The 18,365-nt window shown below is 36.8% G+C and overlaps 1 protein-coding gene across 3 annotated transcripts in view; it reads left to right on the forward strand.

Annotated features, from left to right (window-relative positions):
* Positions 1-18,365, forward strand: part of TFDP2 (transcription factor Dp-2) — a 177,449-nt gene that overhangs the window by 614 nt on the left and 158,470 nt on the right. The gene's annotated exons all lie outside the window — the stretch shown is intronic.

The following is an 18,365-nucleotide window of genomic DNA, read 5'->3' on the forward strand; positions in this document are numbered from 1 at the left end:
CGCTTTTGGGGCCCAGACTCCTTTGAGAAATTCCAGAGAGCCAAATCCTCTCCACAGAAAAGTATAAAGGTTTTGTAGGATCTCTCAGAGAGACGGTTCAGCTAAGTGGATGAGCGCTCAGTCACTGGTACCAGCTTGTGTTATCTTGCATTGTGTGGTCTCAGCTTCTTCATCTGTAAAATAGTAGTCACTGCCTATTACGGGTGTTGTGAGGAGTAAATGGACTAATCTGTGGAATGCATTTGGAACGGCGCACCACATATTAAGTGCCCTGCATGAGTTAGGTATTTTTATAATGGCCTTCCATGAATGCCCGTTCAGAAAAGTGCCCCGCGTTGTTTCTCTTTTTCTGTTGAAACAGTTAACAGGCTCATCCCTTTCCATATTTACTGCTGAAGCTCCCTTTGAGCCTTTGATACGTTTCTCTTCTTCATTCAGTCTCCTAGGGCTAAGGCTCCCTGTCCCACTTATTTGCTCTCTTTTTAGTAAGTTAGCTCATTCTCTTCCTTCCCCTTTCTCCCCTAAATCTTAGTTTTGTGTCTTTTCATTTGACTTCTATAGCCTAATTTTTTCTGGGCCACTCTCTTTTTCTCTTAATGGTCTGAAATTATCTTCACCTAATAAATATAGTTACAGTTATTCATCTGTCCTCTGTACAGTGTAATCATGACCCAGTCTGTGTTCAAAGGTAAATGTAAAAGGAACTTAGTTGATCTGACATCCCATGTTGCTTTTCCATTTCCTTGGTTAGCCTATAATTTAGCTAAAGCTTTATCACTGTCCTGTTACTGTAATAAATCTTTAATAGTAGTGTCCATTCTCAAGTAGCACCAGAAGAAAAAAATCAAATGCCTAGACCCACCCTATGTACTGGCTCTGGATGCTTTTGTTATTTCTTGGAACATCTTGTGCCTGGAACTAGAGTCTAGTCTAACTGGCAGCCATGGTGTCTGTAGCACTGTTTTGGCGGTAGAGTTGCAGCAATGTGGCACCTGTATTTAATAAAGGCCAAACACTTATTAAACTTACTTTTGGGTTCTTGTTATTTCTAGTTGTTTAAGAGGGAAAACAGAATTTTCAAGTGTGTAATGTTTCATATTACCATTCTGTGATCATGTAACTTTCTCCCAACTCTTTTAAATATGTAGTCCAACTGGCACCTTCAAGTTTTTCCCTGGCAGCCAAAAATCTTAACTGAGTTATGTGCTCTCAATACAGCTTGAAATTGGATGTACAGATGTTTATCCTTAATGTGAGAAGCATTTGTGGATGAAAATTATACACTAAAAGATACCCTAAAGGATTCAAAGATTGTTTTTTATAATTAGGAATTGAAATGTGAATGCACATTTTCTTTTTTTTTTTTCCCTTAAACATGATAGGAAGACTGCCTTTGTTTTCTGGCTGTTGATAATTTATGTTTTGTAAAAAATGGATGACTTATTTATATTTACATTGCAAAACAGTATATTTAAAGCCCTTTTTAGATATTTGAAAGTTTTTGGAACACACTGAGGAAACAAACTAAGCAAAAATCAAATTCATGGCGAAGGTAGTAAATTAGAACCTAAATATTCTGACTTCTAGTTTATTGTTTCTTTGTCTGTCAATCTTAACAGTTAACCCAGAACAAAGGATAGAAAGGGAGAGTTTAAAATGAAATTTTAAAAGCAGAGGGGGGAAATTGCTAATTTGGGCCTTAAATATTATAGAGAGAGTAGTACATTAGCATATTTTTTTTTAATCTTTAAACTTAGGTATTTTTTTAAAAGGTTAAATTATAAGCCATATATGTATGAATTTACTCACAGTCAAGTTTATATTGTCACTTGGCAAATTTGATTTCAGTTTTTTTCTGACCTTGTCATCATAGTTTAAACTCTTATTGCAATGTGCATTATGATGGATCTCAGAAGAAACTAGAAAGCATAGAGTTGAGAGTTTTTTAGATAATAGAATTGTAAGTTGTAATGAATTTTAAAGATTATTAAATATACTTGCCTTTTCTTGAATCCTTTCCATTTTGATCTGGGATATATTACTCTAGGGGTGGGGATTTAAAAGTAGATTTGTGAACTCTTGTAATTTTATGCAAAATTATATGTACTTGTGTATTTTTCTGGAGAGAAGATTCATAGTTATCTAGTTTCTGAGGCAAAAGTATTTGGACAACTCCAGTTTTTATAATATGATTTCCTTTGCTGAATCAGAAATTACATTCTCACTGGTTCTAGTTCTCTCTTCCATTAGTGGGTTTTCAAATATTTGAAGATACTTATTATAGTCCCATTAATTCTTTTCTTCTCTAGACAAAATATTCTGTCCTTAACCTCTTCTAATCATTTTGTTGGTTTGATTTGAGTCTTCTCACAATACTGATGCCTTATTTGTGGATTTGTTTGAGTTCGTCCGTATTCTTGTTAAAAGTGTGATACTCCTAGATATTAACCTGTAGAGAAGACCGTAAGTTACCTCTCTGATTTTAAATCATATACTTTAAGATTAAGAGTAGATTTGTTTCTTTGACAACCATATTGCACTGTTAATTCAAAATAATGCCCTGGAGAAGACAGACTCTGGAGCTAGCCTGCCTGGGTTTAAATCCTAGCTCTACAGTTTATCAGCTGGTTGACCTTGAGTAAATTATGTAAACATTTTTTAGGCCACAGTTTTCTCATCTGTAAAATGGGATTTATAATAGTGCCTATCTCATAGGATTGTTACAAGGAATGAATGAAAGATATGTAAAATATTTAGAATGGTCCCTGACATTTAAATGCTGTATACATTACCCATTAATACTGATTTTGTAGTCAACTAAAATTCTTGAGTTGTTTTGTTTATGTTCTTCCAATTCTTTAATAGAGTGTTTTTTTGGTAGGGCTTTATATTTATCCATATTAAACTTTATCTTGTCAGATTGGTTATATTCTGTTGACTTAAAAAAAAAAACTGATTTGGGAGCACCTGGGCGGCTCAATCTGTTAAGTGTCTGACTCTTGATCTCACTGTTTCTGAGATCAAACCTTGCATTGAGCTCTGCGCAGACAGTATGGAGGCTGCTTGGGATTCTCTCTCTCTCTGCTCTTCCCTTGCTTGTGCGTGCACGTACACTCTCTTGCATGCTCTCTCTCTCTCTTTCTCTCTCTCTCAAAAATAAATAAAGTTAAAAAATTTTTTTTTAAAAACTGATTTGGTCATATGATATGTATGGGCTTATTTATTTATCAATAGATTTGATAAACTGTAAGTGTGATAATGCTGACATTGCCTTCCTGCAGATCTTATTAAAATGTTGAGTAGGCAGGGCCAAGAACAGAGCTCTTGCTCTGCTAGTGACCTGTCTTAAGGGTGATAAAAAAACTAATTAATTCTTTGGTTCAAGTTGTTCAGACAGTTAGAAATCCAGCTAATTTAACATTATTCACCTCAGATATTTCCAAGTTTTCACAAGGAATATATAAGAAACTTTAATAATTGCCTTCCTAAAACCCAAATAATTTTATATACTTTATTAAAAAAAAAATCCTATCAGTTCAGTAACTGTCAGGAAAAGAGCACTAATCTGTCATTATTTGTCCGTAACCACTATACTGGTTTCCAGTAGTGTATGTTGGCTACTATCTTTTTCTGTGTTCAAACTTCTCTTGGTAATGATTCTAGAATCTTGTCTAGAGTTACATTTAACTTCAATGATCAATAGTTGGCAGGGTCACCTTTCTCCTTTTTTGAAGAGCAGTACTACATATCCTGTCTTTAGTCTTATGGTAACCTCTCCTGCTTTCCATAGTTTCTGAACAGTTGCCAGCAGCTGTGTGGAAATTTCATCTAGAGCGATATACCTTATTGAAAGTTTACTTGGAGCAGTTAGGAACTCTCTCTAATCTTCTCATTCATATTGAGCTTTGGTTTTCATTAACTCATTGATTAAATTTATTAAATGCCCCTTTTACACAGAATACCAGTGTTTGTTTCACCCCATCCAATCTGAGAGAATGTTTCTTAATAGAGATGGCTGAAGCAAAGGAATAATCCACATCCATTTCTCTCTGTTACTACTGTTGTTATCATAGCCTGGGCCTTCTTCTCTGGACAGCAGCAGTAGCTTCCTATTGACCTTCTTTATTCTAATCTTTTTTTTTTTGTTTCTAATGCTTAAGCATTATAGCCGTGGCATCCTTATTTTTAAAAATGCATGGATCTCAGGGTGCCTTGGTGGCTCAGTCAGTTAAGCACCCAACTTCGGCTCAGATCATGATCTTAGTGGTTCGTGAGTTTGAGCCCCACGTCGGGCCCTGTGCTGACAGCTCAGGGCCTGGAGCCTGCTTCCCATTCTGTCTCCCTCCCTCTCTGCCCCTCCCTGACTTGTGCTCAGTCTCTTTCTCAAAAGTAAACAAACATTAAAAAAAATAATAAAACAAAATGCATGGATGTCAGGGGTGCCTGGGTGGCTCGGTCAGTTAAGCGTCGGACTTCAGCTCAGGTCATGATCTCACAGTTCGTGGGTTCGTGCCCTACGTTGGGTTCTGTGCTGACAGCTCAGAGCCTGGAGCCTGCTTGGGATTGTGTGTCTCCCTCTCTCTTCCCCTCCCCCACTGGTGCTGTCTCTCTCTCTCTCTCTCTTTCTTTCTCTCTCAAGATAAATAAACATTTGAAAAAAATTAAATGCATGGATCTCTTTAAAGTCTTTTCTTCCTCATTGGAATAATTCAGTTTCTGACTTTGAGTAATTCCCATCTTCCTTAGCTTGTTCTGTTTATTGTCCTTTTAAATTCAACCCCCCTCCACCTTTTTAACTTTTCTTGTTCTTAGGGATGATATGAACCATCAGGCAGATAGGCATGGAGAGATGGTGGCTCTCCACCGGCTGGTCTTTGTGTGAGTCACTTAGTAGACAGATAATGGCGTGATTACTATGTTATGGACACTGTAGGCACTGAGTTGACAAAGGAACATGATACAAACTCAGCCCTTCAAGAATTCTAAATGCAGGGAAAGATAGAATAGAGGAAAGTATTTGAAGAACCAGAAATCTTTTTTTTTTAATACTCATAAGCATAATAAGTTTTTAACAGACTCCATTTTACTTTAAAAAGAGCCAAGTATGTTGTTACTTAAGGATGAGTTTGTTAAAGTGGCCAATTCAATTCTAGTTGAGTTAAATCAGATTGTAAAATGGCAAACCTATAAATGTGGGAAAATAGTATGTATTTCAGAACTGCCAAAATAAAATATTTAAACAAAACTAGAAGGAGAAGGGGAGTGGGGGATGGGCAAAAGGGGGTGAAGGTGAGTGGGAGGTACAGGTATATGAGTAAGCATAGGCAATATGGTCAGTGGAACTATAATTATGGTGACAGATGGTAGTTTTACTTGTGGTGAGAACAGCATAACATATAGAGATGTTGAGTCACTATGTTATCTACCTGAAACTAATGTAACCTTGTGTGTCAACTATACTTCAATAAAAAGGTAAGAAAATAAAAATAAATAAATAAAAGCAGAAAAGTGGTTATATAAACGTATTCCTGCTTCTCAGAGGCTCCATCCTCTGAAGTACACAATGACAGACCTCCCTCAAAAAAAAAAAAAAAAAAAAAAGACAACCAAAAAACTGGTAGCACTAACTTCTCTTATAGTTCACTTCAGAGTGGGCACTTAAAAAAATCAATTTATTAAGTTTTTCTTCACAGCATCCTTGAAATTGTGGTGGTAATATAAAACTAAGTATAAAAAAGGATTTATTAATGCTATTCAAAGGAAAGAAAGGTGATGATAAGCAGTTGCTGTAATAACATATACAAGTAACAAATGATGGTCAATAAAGTGATTTCTAGGTTAATAAGTGTTTGAAAAACCTGTTAGGTAGGTAATTCTGCACTAATTGATACATTTTTAGCTATAAAATCTATGCAAGTAGAAAAATTTTGTAAGCCTAATGATTGATTATGTATTTTTAAGTTGAATAAATCAGTGTTTGTAGGTAACAGAATAATAGAAAAACAGGTAATTTGTGCAGGCATTCCAAGAAACATAAACTGAAACTCTGTGTGAAAAGTTCCATCATTAAGTATGAAAAGCAATAAAATTTTTACTGATACTAACATTCTGCCTGAAATTTTGCTTTTAAGTTCATATTGTCCCATACATACTGTATCATGGTTGTTGTAAACATAGCTACTATTCTCTCTTCCCAAATCAAATTATTTTCTTTTATTGTTATTGTATCTTTTACTGTTATTGCTATTCTGGAGGTAATCTGGAATATCAGATACTACAACTCTGAGAAAGATCTATTTTGAGTTACTAGTTATGTAGGTTAGTTGAAGTTATGCTCTAGGGAAAGAGTTCAAAACAATTGAGTTTCTTCTCTTGACACAAGTGACAAAAAATAAGAATAAATTTCAAGAAACTGAAATGCTAAGCAAAAATCATGTGAAATAATGTTAAGGAAATGAATTTTTAGAAAGGGATCTCTACATGCAAAACACTTCTTCCTTATAACAAGGAGATTCCAAGAGAGATGTGAGAGAGATCATAGTAAGTAAAGAAAATAAGAGATTCTGTTAATATAAGCAGCTCATTGAGAAAAATTAAATCTTGTTTACAAGGCCATTCCTCATAATCTGAAAAATATAAAAGACCATGATATATTTTTTTAGGATTAAGTAAGAAGATAAAGATCCATAATCTGGGTACTTTGTGTTCATTATGAATTCCTAATGGCTTACTTTACCCAATACCTACTATGTGATAAGGATCTCATTTAAACTTCCCCCAAAGTGTATGAGATAGATTTTATTGTCTTTCATTTTACAGATAAGGACACAGGTTGCTTTACTGGGATCAGAAAAGCAGTAATGGCAGAGCTGGGGCTGAAACATGAATCTGTAGGACTGTAATGCTAGCTGCTTCACTGTATTGCCTTGCTAACATACTGTTTTACGCCTGTAACATTCAAGAGCCCAGAATCTTTTTTTTCTTTTTAATTTTTTTATATGTTTTTATTTATTTTTGAGACAGAGAGAGACAGAACATGAGTGGGGGAGGGGCAGAGAGAGAGGGAGACACAGAATCTAAAGCAGGCTCCAGGCTCTGAACTGTCAGCACAGAGCCCGATGTGGGGCTCAAACTCACAAGCTGTGAGATCATGACCTGAGCTGAAGCCGGCGGCTCAACCGACTGAGCCACCCAGGCGCCCCGAGCCCAGAATCTTTATAGCTTCTTAGTTGGGACTTTCCAGTATAGTTTCTGTTTTTTCTAGAGTGTTATGAATTCATCCACATATAAGTGAGTGACTTCAAAATTAGCTATTGTTTTTGATTATCCTTTCACTGTGTCACTCTTTTACTATATATTTTTTCTTTTACTATGTTTTATTTTATTTTTTTGTAGTTTTATTTTTTATTTTTTAAAATTTACATCCAAATTAGTTAGCATATAGTGCAACAATGATTTCAGGAGTAGATTCCTTAGTGCCCCTTACCCATTTAGCCCATCCCCCCTCCCACAACCCCTCTGGTAACCCTCAGTTTGTCCTCCATATTTATGAGTCTCTTCTGTTTTGTCCTCCTCCCTGTTTTTATGTTATTTTTGTTTCCCTTCCCTTATGGTCATCTGTTTTGTATCTTAAAGTCCTCATATGAGTGAAGTCGTATGATTTTTGTCTTTCTCTGACTAATTTCACTTAGCATAATACCTTCCAGTTCCATCCACGTAGTTGCAAATGGCAAGATTTCATTCTTTTTGATTGCCTAGTAATACTCCATGGTATATATATATATACACCACATCTTCTTTCTCCATTCATCCATCGATGGACATTTGGGCTCTTTCCATACTTTGGCTATTGTCGATACTGCTGCTATAAACATGGGGGTGCATGTGTCCCTTCGAAACAGCACACCTGTATCCCTTGGATAAATGCCTAGTAGTGCAATTGCTGGGTTGTAGGGTAGTTCTAGTTTTAGTTTTTTGAGAAACCTCCATACTGTTTTCCAGAGTGGCTGCACCACCTTGCATTCCCACCAACAATGCAAAAGAGATCCTCTTTCTCTGCATCCTCGCCAACATCTCTTGTTGCCTGAGTTGTTAATGTTAGCCATTCTGATACCTGTAAGGTGGTATCCCACTGTGGTTTTGATTTGTATTTCCCTGATGATGAGTGATGTGGAGCATTTTTTTCATGTGTCGGTTGGCCATTTGGATGTCTTCTTTGGAGAAGTGTCTATTCCTGTCTTTTGTCCATTTCTTCACTGGATCATTTGTTTTTTGGGTGTTGAGTTTGATAAGTTCTTTATAGATTTTGGGTACTAACCCTTTATCTGACATGTTGTTTGTGAATATCTTCTCCCATTCTGTCGGTTGCCTTTTAGTTTTGCTGATTGTTTCCTTCACTGTGCAGAAGCTTTTTATTTTGATGAGGTCCCAGTAGTTCATTTTTGCTTTTGTTTTCCTTGCCTCCGGAGACGTGCTGAGTAAGAAGTTGCTGCGGCCAAGATCAAAGAGGTTTTTGCCTGCTTTCTCCTTGAGGATTTTAATGACTTCCTGTCTTACATTGAGGTCTTTCATCCACTTTGAATTTATTTTTGTAAGAAAGTGGTCCAGGTTCATTCTTCGGCATGTCGCTGCCCAGTTTTCCCAGCACCACTTGCTGAAGAGACTGTCTTTATTCCATTGGATATTCTTTCCTGCTCTGTCAAAGATTAGTTGGCCATACGTTTGTGGGTCCTTTTCTGGGTTCTCTATTCTGTTCCGTTGATCTGAGGGTCTGTTCTTGTGTCAGTACCCAACTGTCTTGATGATTACAGCTTTGTAGTATAGCTTGAAGTCTGGGATTGTGATGCCTTCTGCTTTGGTTTTCTTTTTCAAGATTGCTTTGGCTATTCGGGGTCTTTTACTATATTTTAAGAAAGAGACGTTTTGTTTCTCTTTACGTGTAATGTTTATGACACATATTTTAAATTCAGCCGTATTTCAGTTAATTGGTTAAATCATGATTATGAGCTATGGGAATCTATTATACTGTCTTGTTTGCTGTGAATAAAAATAAGTACATACTTCTGGGGCGCCTGGGTGGCTTAGTTGGTTAAGCCTTCGACTTCAGTTCAGGTTATGATCTTACAGTTTGTGGGTTTGAGCCCCAAGTCAGGCTCTGTGCTGACAGCTTGGAGCCTGGAGCCTGCTTCAGGTTCTGTGTCTCCCTCTCTCTCTGCCCCTCCCCTCACACTCTGTCTCTCTGTCAAAAAAATAAATAAACATTTAAAAAATTAAAAAAAATGTACACACTTAGATAAGACATGAACCTAACTTCTTTTAATATAAAAATTTTTCTTTTATTGTGAGTTCTATATTGTATCACCTGTCCTTTTGAATTATCAAAAATTAAATTATGTAGTCTAAAAGATAAAATGGGTATAATGAAACGATGCAAAATCTTGAACTTGTGATGAAAGAAGAGAAAAAGGCTAAAAGTGTTTTCAGAAAGCAAGAAGAATAAAAATATAATAGCAAATAATAGTGACAGTGTTCATTGTTAGTCACAGAACAGAAGCACCATGTAGTTCATAATCACAGATATGGTGGCTAATTCATTTTGTGTCTGGTAAATTGAATATGCAACAAGAAAATAAATGTATTCGAAAATAAGAATGATAGTATGTATCCTTTCATCAAAGTAGAAAATATAGCACAAAAAGATTTTTTTCTTTTTGACTTTAGGCATATATCGAAGCCTTCTGACAAACTGCTGAATGGAGCTCAGATTGGCTGTCTTATCTACTGTCTTAGTATGAAAAGTCTCTGACTTATTAATACTTATTCCTGTTTCTGTAAAATTCACTCCAGAGTTTCACCCTGGAAAGAAACAGTTTGATTCAGATTGGCTTTGAGTGAAAATAGACAGCTATTACATTAATTTAACTTACTTTTATGTAAAACTTTTCCTCATTATTTTTTATCATCTTAATTACCTCAAGGGATTCTAGAATAATTTTCAGCCTGCCATGTAATTATTTACTAGGGTTGCTAGAACAATAGGCAGAATATGAAGCAGTTTTTCATGTTGTGCTAAAGCTGTTTCGATGAATTTTATGCAGTTAAATAGTTACATCTATTTTAATTAACCAGTCTGTGGTTGGTAATATTTGTATGTCCAGTATTGGAAGTTTCTATAGTTTACATTTTCTGGTGCTTACTGTGTGTGAATATTATGTGTCTGATAGTCCTCATTAAGACACTGCCTATTTTATTTACTGTTAGTGTTTTTTTTTTAAGTTTATTTATTGAGAGAGAGAGAAAGAGAGAGCGAGCAAGTGCATGAGAGGGACAGAGAGAGAGAATCCCAAGCAGGCTCCAGACTGTCAGTGCAGAGCCCAGTGTGGGGCTCAAACTCACAAATTGTGAGATCATGACCTGATCCAAAACCAAGAGTTGGACCCTTAACCAACGGAGCCACCGAGGCGCCCCTCCCCCTGCTCCACTGTTAGTTTTAAGAGTGTGTTCTAGGAGATCTGGTGGCTAAGGGTGAGGAAATAAAGTCAGCCAACTGTGCTTTCTGGATTCTTCTGGGCTTAGGGTCTCAGGTTTACTTTTTGACTTCTTACATTAATATTTAACTGTTACCAATTTTAAAGTTTTCTAAAAGAAAGGCTTTCTTCATATTTTTAGTCCCATTCTCTAGAGTTAAAATCATGTTTTTAAAAAACTATTCTTTTAATTGAAAGGTGGTTGATTTTTAAAATTCTGCCATTTTTCACTAACTAAGCAACAGCTGTGTAACCAGCACCCTAGATTCAGAAACAGACTATTATTGGCACCCTAGTATCCCTTTGCACTCATGAACCCCTCAGCCCCCAGGGAACTATCCTAACTTCTAACAGCATGGATTGGTAAAACTACCTTTAACCACATCTACATTTAGTTCTTTTGATGGTTATCACTTTTAATGGTGTAATTACTGCTGTGTTTCTTTAAAAAAATTTTTTTATTTTGAACTAATTTTAGACTTACAGGAAAGTTGTAAAAGTTGTAGAGAGAGTTTAATTGTATCCCTCAGCCCATTTCCCCTAATGTTAACATTTTATGTAATTATAGTATAATTATTAAGAGCAAGAAACTAACATTGGTACAATATTGTTAGCTAAACTACAGACCATATTTGAATTTCATCAGTTTTTTTTTCACTAACATTTTCTGGTCCAGGGTCCTATCCAGGTTCCCACATTGCATTTAGTTGTTATTTCTATTTAGCTTTCTCTATTCTCCAGTAGTCTTCAGTTTTTCTTTGTTGCATGACTCTGACATGATGTGTCATTCTTTCATAGAGCATCATTTCAAGGGGTTCATGTCAATGTGTTTTATCATTAGTGATGTTTACCTTGGCCACTTGGTTAAATCGATGGATACCTGTTTCATTTTTTATGTCTAGTTCTCTAATCCTTTGGAGTTTATTCTTGTGTATGGAGTGAGATATGGCTCTAATTTTCTTTTCCAAAATGACTACCTAGCACTCTTTATTTAAAAATTCATCTTTTTGGGGTGCCTGGGTGGCTCAGTCGGTTAAGCGTCCAACTTCAGCTCAGGTCATGATCTCACAGTCCGTGAGTTCAAGCCCTGCGTCGGGCTCTGTGCTGACAGCTCAGATCCTGGAGCCTGCTTCGGATTCTGTGTCTCCCTCTCTCTCTGCCCCTAACCCACTCGCATTCTGTCTCTCTCAAAAATAAATAAACATTAAAAGAAAATTTTAAAAATTCATCTTTTTAACTGGTACAGAAAAACATTTGAGGGAATCCAACAGTCTTTCATAATAAAAACATTCAACAAACTAAGAACAGAAGAGAGCTCCTCAACAAAATAAAGGCCATATAGGGAAAGCCCACAGCCAATATCAGCACTTAGTGGTGATTGACTAAAAGCTTTTCTTCTAAGTTCAGGAGTAAGACAGGGATGTCTGCATTTACTCCTTCGATTTAATATAGTATTGGAATTCCTAGCTAGAGCAATTTGGCAAGAAAAAGAAATGAAAGTCATCTAAATTGTGAAAAAGAAGCAAAATTATCTCTGTTTATAGACAGTAAGATCTTATATGTAGAAAATCCTAAAGATTTTGCAGACAAAAACCTGTTAGAACTGATAAATTCAGCAGAGTTACAGGATAAAAAGACAACACACAAAAATCAGTTGCATTTCTGTACACTAACACAGTGAACAATTCTAAAAGGAAATTAACAAGATTCCATTTAAGATAGCATGAAAAAGAATGAAATATTTAGGCATAAACTTAACCAGAGAGGCAAAACATAGTATGCTGAAAACTACAAAGCATTGCCGAAAGAAGTTAAAGAAGACACAAATAGATGGACAACCTGTGTTCGTGGTTGGAAGACTTAACATTGTTAAAATACACAAAGTGAGATGTAGATTAAATGCAATCCTTATCAAAATCCCAATGATGTTTTTTATGGAAACAGAAAAATCCATCCTAAAATTCATATAGAATCTCTAGGGACCCTGAATAGCCAAAAGAATTTTGAAAGAAAACAAGGCTTGGAGGTCTCACACTTCTCAATTTCAATACTTATTATAAAGCTTCAGTAATCAAACAACATGGTACTAGCATAAGGACAGCCATGTAAATCAGTGGAATACAATAAAAAGCCCAGAGTAAACCCTTGTATGTATAGGCAAATGATTTTCAACAAGGGTACTAAGACCCTTGGCAGCCTTTTCAACAAATGATTTTGGGGAAACTGGATTTCTACTTGAAAAAGCATGAGTTTGGACCTTACTTGATATCATATACAAAAATTATCCCCAAATGAATCAAAGACCTAAATTTAAGGGCTAAAACTACAAAACTCTTAGAAGAAAAAATAGGGAAGACACTTCATGACATTGGATTTGGCAAAGTTTTCTTGGTTCTGATACCAAAAGCACAAGTACCAAAAATAAAAATAGGTAAATTGGACTGCATCAGAATTTAAAACTTATAAAAGACACCAACAACAGAGTGAAAAGACAACCTGTGGAATGGGAGAAAATATTTATAAGTCACATATCTCTTAAGGGGTTAGTATCTAGACTCTATAAAGAACTCCTACCAAAAAAACAACCAACCTGATTTAACAATGGATAAATGACTTCAATAGACATTTCTCCAAAGAAGATATGCAAATGGCCAACAAGCATATGAAAAGATGCTCAACATTATTAATTATTAGGGAAATGAAAATGACAATCACAATGAGATACCACTTCACATTTTTTAGGAAGGCATCTATCAAAAAAAAAAAAAAGAAAAGAAAAAGAAAATAACAAGTGTTGGTGAGGATGTGGAAAAATTGGAACCCTTGTACACTGTTGTTGATGGGAACATAAAATGGAACAGCTACCATGGAAAATAGTATGGAAGTTCCTCAGAAAATTAAAAATGGAATTACCATATGCTTTAGCAATTCACTTCTGGATATATACTCGAAAGAACTGAAAGCAGAGTCTTGAGATATTTGTGCACCCATGTTTACAAAGGGTAGAAGCAACCCATGTGTCCATTAACAGATGAATTTGGGTAAGCAAATTGTGGCATACACATAAAATGAAATATTATTCAGACTTAAGGAAAAAAGTTCTGCCACATGCTATAACGTGGATGAACCCTGAGGCCAGTACGCTCAGTGAAATAAGCCAATTCTAGAACAGACAAATACTGTAGGATTCTACTTATATTCTACTTAGAGTAGTCAGAATATAGAGACAGTAGAATGATGGTTGTCAGGGGCTGGGGAGAAAGGAGTATGTGTGGAGTTATTGTTTAATGGTTATAGGGTTTCAGTTTTTCAAGACGAGAAGAGTTCTGGAGATTGGTTACATGCAGTGTGAATGTACTCGATGTGCTGGACTCCGTACTAAAAAATGGTTAAGATAGTAAATTTTAGGGGTGCCTGGCTAGCTCAGTTGGTAGAGCATGCAATTCTTGATCTCGGGGTCATGAGTTCAAGCCCCATGTCGGGCTTAAATAAAACAACTTAAAGTAAAACAACCCTTCCCCCCAAAAGGTAAATTTTATTTTGTGTGTATTTTACCACAGTTTCAAAAGTCACCTGAAGAAAAAAAGTCCACCTTTACTCAGTGATTGGAGCTGCCAGTTTTGTCATATACTAAATTTTCATGTATATTTGGGTCTAATTCTGGACTTTCTATCCTGTTTCAGTGATCTGCTAGTGAATTCATGCATCTGTACCACAGATTATATTTAATTATAGAGGCTATACGTAGTATTTTTAATGTCTGGTAAGGCTGTTTTCTCTTCGTAGTTTTTCATTACTTTCTTGGTTATTCTTGTATGTTTGTTTTTTCATCAACTTTATTTTGTTTTGTTTTGTTTTGTTTAAGTAGGCTCCACAGCCAATGTGGGGCTTGAACTCAAGACCCTGAGATCTAAGAGTGGCATGTTGTACAGCCTGAGCGAGCCAGGTACCCACCCCCCCATATCAACTTGTCTAACCTCATAAAATGGCTCGTTAGTATTTTGACAGGGATTATATTATATGTATAAATGAAGTTGGGGAGAATTTATATCTTTATAAGGTTCATTTATCTTAACCAAGAACAGGATGGGACTTCCCATTGTTTATGTCTTCTTATTTTAGGAGTTTTAAAAAATTTCCTTAAATAGGTTTTTTTTTTTTTAAACAGCTTTATTGAGGGGCGCCTGGGTGGCTCAGTCGGTTTAACGTCCAACTTCAGCTCAGGTCATGATCTCGCAGTCCGTGAGTTCGAGCCCTGCGTCGGCCTCTGTGCTGACAGCTCAGAGCCTGGAGCCTGCTTCGGATTCTGTGTCTCCCTCTCTCTCTGCCCTTCCCCTGTTCATGTTCTGTCTCTCTCTGTCTCAAAAGTAAATAAAAACATTAAAAAAAAAAAGAGCTTCATTGAGATATAATTCACATAAAATTCACCTTTTAAAGTGTATAATTCAGTCATTCTTCTTATATTCACAGTTATGTGCAATGATCCCCACTACCCACTTCCAAAACATTTTCATCACCCCAAGAAGAAATGATGTACCCATTGGCAGTCACTCTCCAGGCCCCTTTTCCCTCCTGCCTCTGGCAGCTAATCTACTTTATGTTTTTGTGGATTTGCCTATTTTGAATATTTCATATACAGTAAAACCTAGGTGTGCGAGTGTAATTCATCCTGGAAACATGCTTGTAATCCAAAGCACTTGGATATTAAAGCAAATTTCCCCATAAGAAATAATGGAAACTCAGATGATTTGTTCTGCACCCCAAAAATATTCATATAGAAATGATTACAACACTGTAATATAATACAAAATAATAAAGAAAATACAAAATATAAAGAAAACAAATTAACCTGCCCTTACCTTTGAAAACCTTCATGGCTGGTGTGACAGAGACAAGAGAGAGGAGGGTTATTGTGTAGGACGACTTTCACTATCACTATGGAATCACTGCTATCTTTTGGCTCACTGGAATCTTTTTCTTAAAAAAATTTTTGATGTTGATTCATTTTTGAGAGAGAGAGAGAGAGAGAGAGACAGTGTGAGTGGGGGAGGGGTAGAGAGAGAGGCAGACACAGAAGCAGGCCCCAGTCTCTGAGCTGTCCACACAGAGCCCAACATGGGGCTCGAACTCATGAGCTGTGAGGTCATGACCTGAACCGAAGTCAGACGCTTAACTGACTGAGCCACCCAGGTACTCCCAGAATCTTTTTCTTTTTGTGCAGCTTTAACAAGGAACCTATCCAATGATACTTGTTTTTGCCTCCTTTTGAGAATTTTGCCAAAATGTGACGTTGCATTGTCATTAAACAGATTTATTGCTTGCACTGCTACAGCCTTTTTCGGGTGGTGCTTTTCTACAAAATTTTGCACTGTTTCCCACATTTTACACATCTCCCTAATCTCATTTGAAGTGAGGGATTCCTCCTCCTTTTTCTTCTCTTCCTCTGCAGACGAGATCTCCTCCAAACCTCTTGCTATTGCTAATGATGCAGATCCATTAGTTCGTCGGTGGTCAGCTCCTGGCCATGTTCCTCCATCAGCTCTTGAGAGTCATCCTCATTCACCTCCAGTCGCATGCTCTTCCCCAAGGACACAGTTTTATCGACAGCTGGTGGCTCCTGTTCATTGCAAGGCCCTCTAAGTCATGTCCAAGAATGCAGTCAGGCCACAGTTTTCTCCAAGCAGAATTGAGGGTTCTCTGGGTGACCCCATCCCAGGCTTTATTGATGATCTTGAAGCAGTTCACAATGTGGAAATTATTTTTCCAAAACTCTCACAGGGTAAGGTTTGTTCCTTTGGTCACCTCAAACCATTGCTAAAACAGTGCTTTGGTGTAAAGCTTTTTAGAGTTCGAAATGACCTGCTCATCCATGGGCTGGAGGATTGGAGTGGTGTTGGGGGGAGGAAACTTGACCTTAATGAACTCAGATTCCTCCAGTACATTGTCCTCAAAGCCTGGAGGATGAGCAGGAGCATTATCCATAACCGGCAAGGCTTTGAGTGGCAGATTCTTTTCTAAAAGGTATTTCTTCAGTGCAGGACCAAAGACCTTGTTGATCCACTCAACAAACAAGATATGAGTGACCCAAGCCTTGCTGTTGAACCTCCACATAACCTTTAACTGTCTCTTCTGCACCTTGCATTTCTTGAATGCTTGTGGATCTCAGAGTGATACACGAGCAAGGGCTTGACTTTGAAATCCCTGCTTGCATTAGTACAAAACAAGGGGGTGAGATGGTCTTTCGTGGGCTTGTGACTGGGCATTACATTCTCTTCTTCTGTAATGTAGGTCCTCTTTGGCACCTTTTCCCAAAACCCTGTTTCATTGCAGTTAAAAACTTGCTTCAGCAGGTAACATTCGGAAACCATGGCCTTCTGGAACTTGGTAGCAAACGCCTCAGCTGCCTTAGCATCTGAACTCGCAGCCTCTCCATGCCTCACAACACTATGGATACCACTTCTTCTCTTAAAGTTATCAAACCGTCCCCTGCCTGCCTTGAAGCCTTCTTTGTTTTCTGTTGACATACCTGGCAGTTTACTTACGAGGTCCATGTAGGAAGCCTTTGCCTTCCCACAGATAAAGTTCTTGGTCACAGTATCACTTGCTAGTGGCTTCTCATTTATCCAAACCAGAAGCAGCTTTTCTCCATCTTCCAGAACACATGGCCGTTGCTTTGATACTTGCGTGACTCCTTTTGCTGCATCTAGCCCCCTTATTTCTTTTTTCTTCTTTAATATTGTGCATATGGTCAATGTAGACTTCTTATAAATTCTTGCAATTTTGGCCACTCACATACCTCATTGGTACTTCTCAATGATTTCCTTCTTAACTTCCACCATAATCTTCACCTTATAATCATCTTCACCTTCTTACTGTCTTTATTTTCAACCTTTTTCTGGTTAGGGGTCATTGTATACATTCACACAGATGTTGACTACTGTATAGTATTAAACTCTTGTCATATACTGTATTTAAAGTAACTGGCAATAAGGCAGCAGAGGCATGGGTCTATATCTGCTGGCAGCCTGACCTAGAATGGAGCAAATCATTCCTAAGCTTACTCTTGTATGGAAAAGCAGAGGACTGTCCACAGGTGCTTTGAAGTGACAAAAAATACACTAGTACCAGTTATGGGCACCTTCCAATATTCTAAAAAAATCACTGATTTCTGCCAAACACCATGGCTTGAGACTGAGCATCCAAACATGGGAGATGATCACCCATAATCCTGCAATGAGAGAGAGAGAGAAGAACCATTGGCTTGATTGTGATCATGTGACATCTGGTATCGTGTACTACTCGTATTGCAAGTCATCGCTTGTTTGTCAAGTTAAAATTTATTAGAAATGTTTGCTTGTCTTGTGGAACACTCTCAGAACAAGTTACTTGCAATCCAAGGTTTTACTGTAAATGGTGTCATACAGCCTTTTGTGACTGGCTCCTTTCACCTAACATAATATTTTCTAGGTTTTTACATGCTGTAACATGTATCAGTACTCCATCCCCTTTTTATTGCCAAATAATACTCCATTGTGTGGATATTCTACATTATGTTTCTCTGTTCATCAGTTGGCGGACATTTGGGTTTGTTTATACTTTTTGGTTATTATAATAATGCTGCTATGACCGTTCATGTACAGGCTTTGTGTAGACCTATGTTTTCAATTCATACATAAAACTCATGCAAGGTTTATACATTTCTAATAATCTGTTCTTAAGTATTTCATCTTTGCTATTGGGTTGTCTTTACCATTATAATCCTCCTAGCATTCATTGATTTTTTTGTTTTTCTGTATTTATTTTGTTGCTATACGTTAGTTAAATTCAACTGTAACTTAA

The sequence above is a fragment of the Acinonyx jubatus genome, chromosome C2 (genome assembly GCF_027475565.1).
Source record: "Acinonyx jubatus isolate Ajub_Pintada_27869175 chromosome C2, VMU_Ajub_asm_v1.0, whole genome shotgun sequence".
Taxonomy (NCBI): Eukaryota; Metazoa; Chordata; class Mammalia; order Carnivora; family Felidae; genus Acinonyx; species Acinonyx jubatus.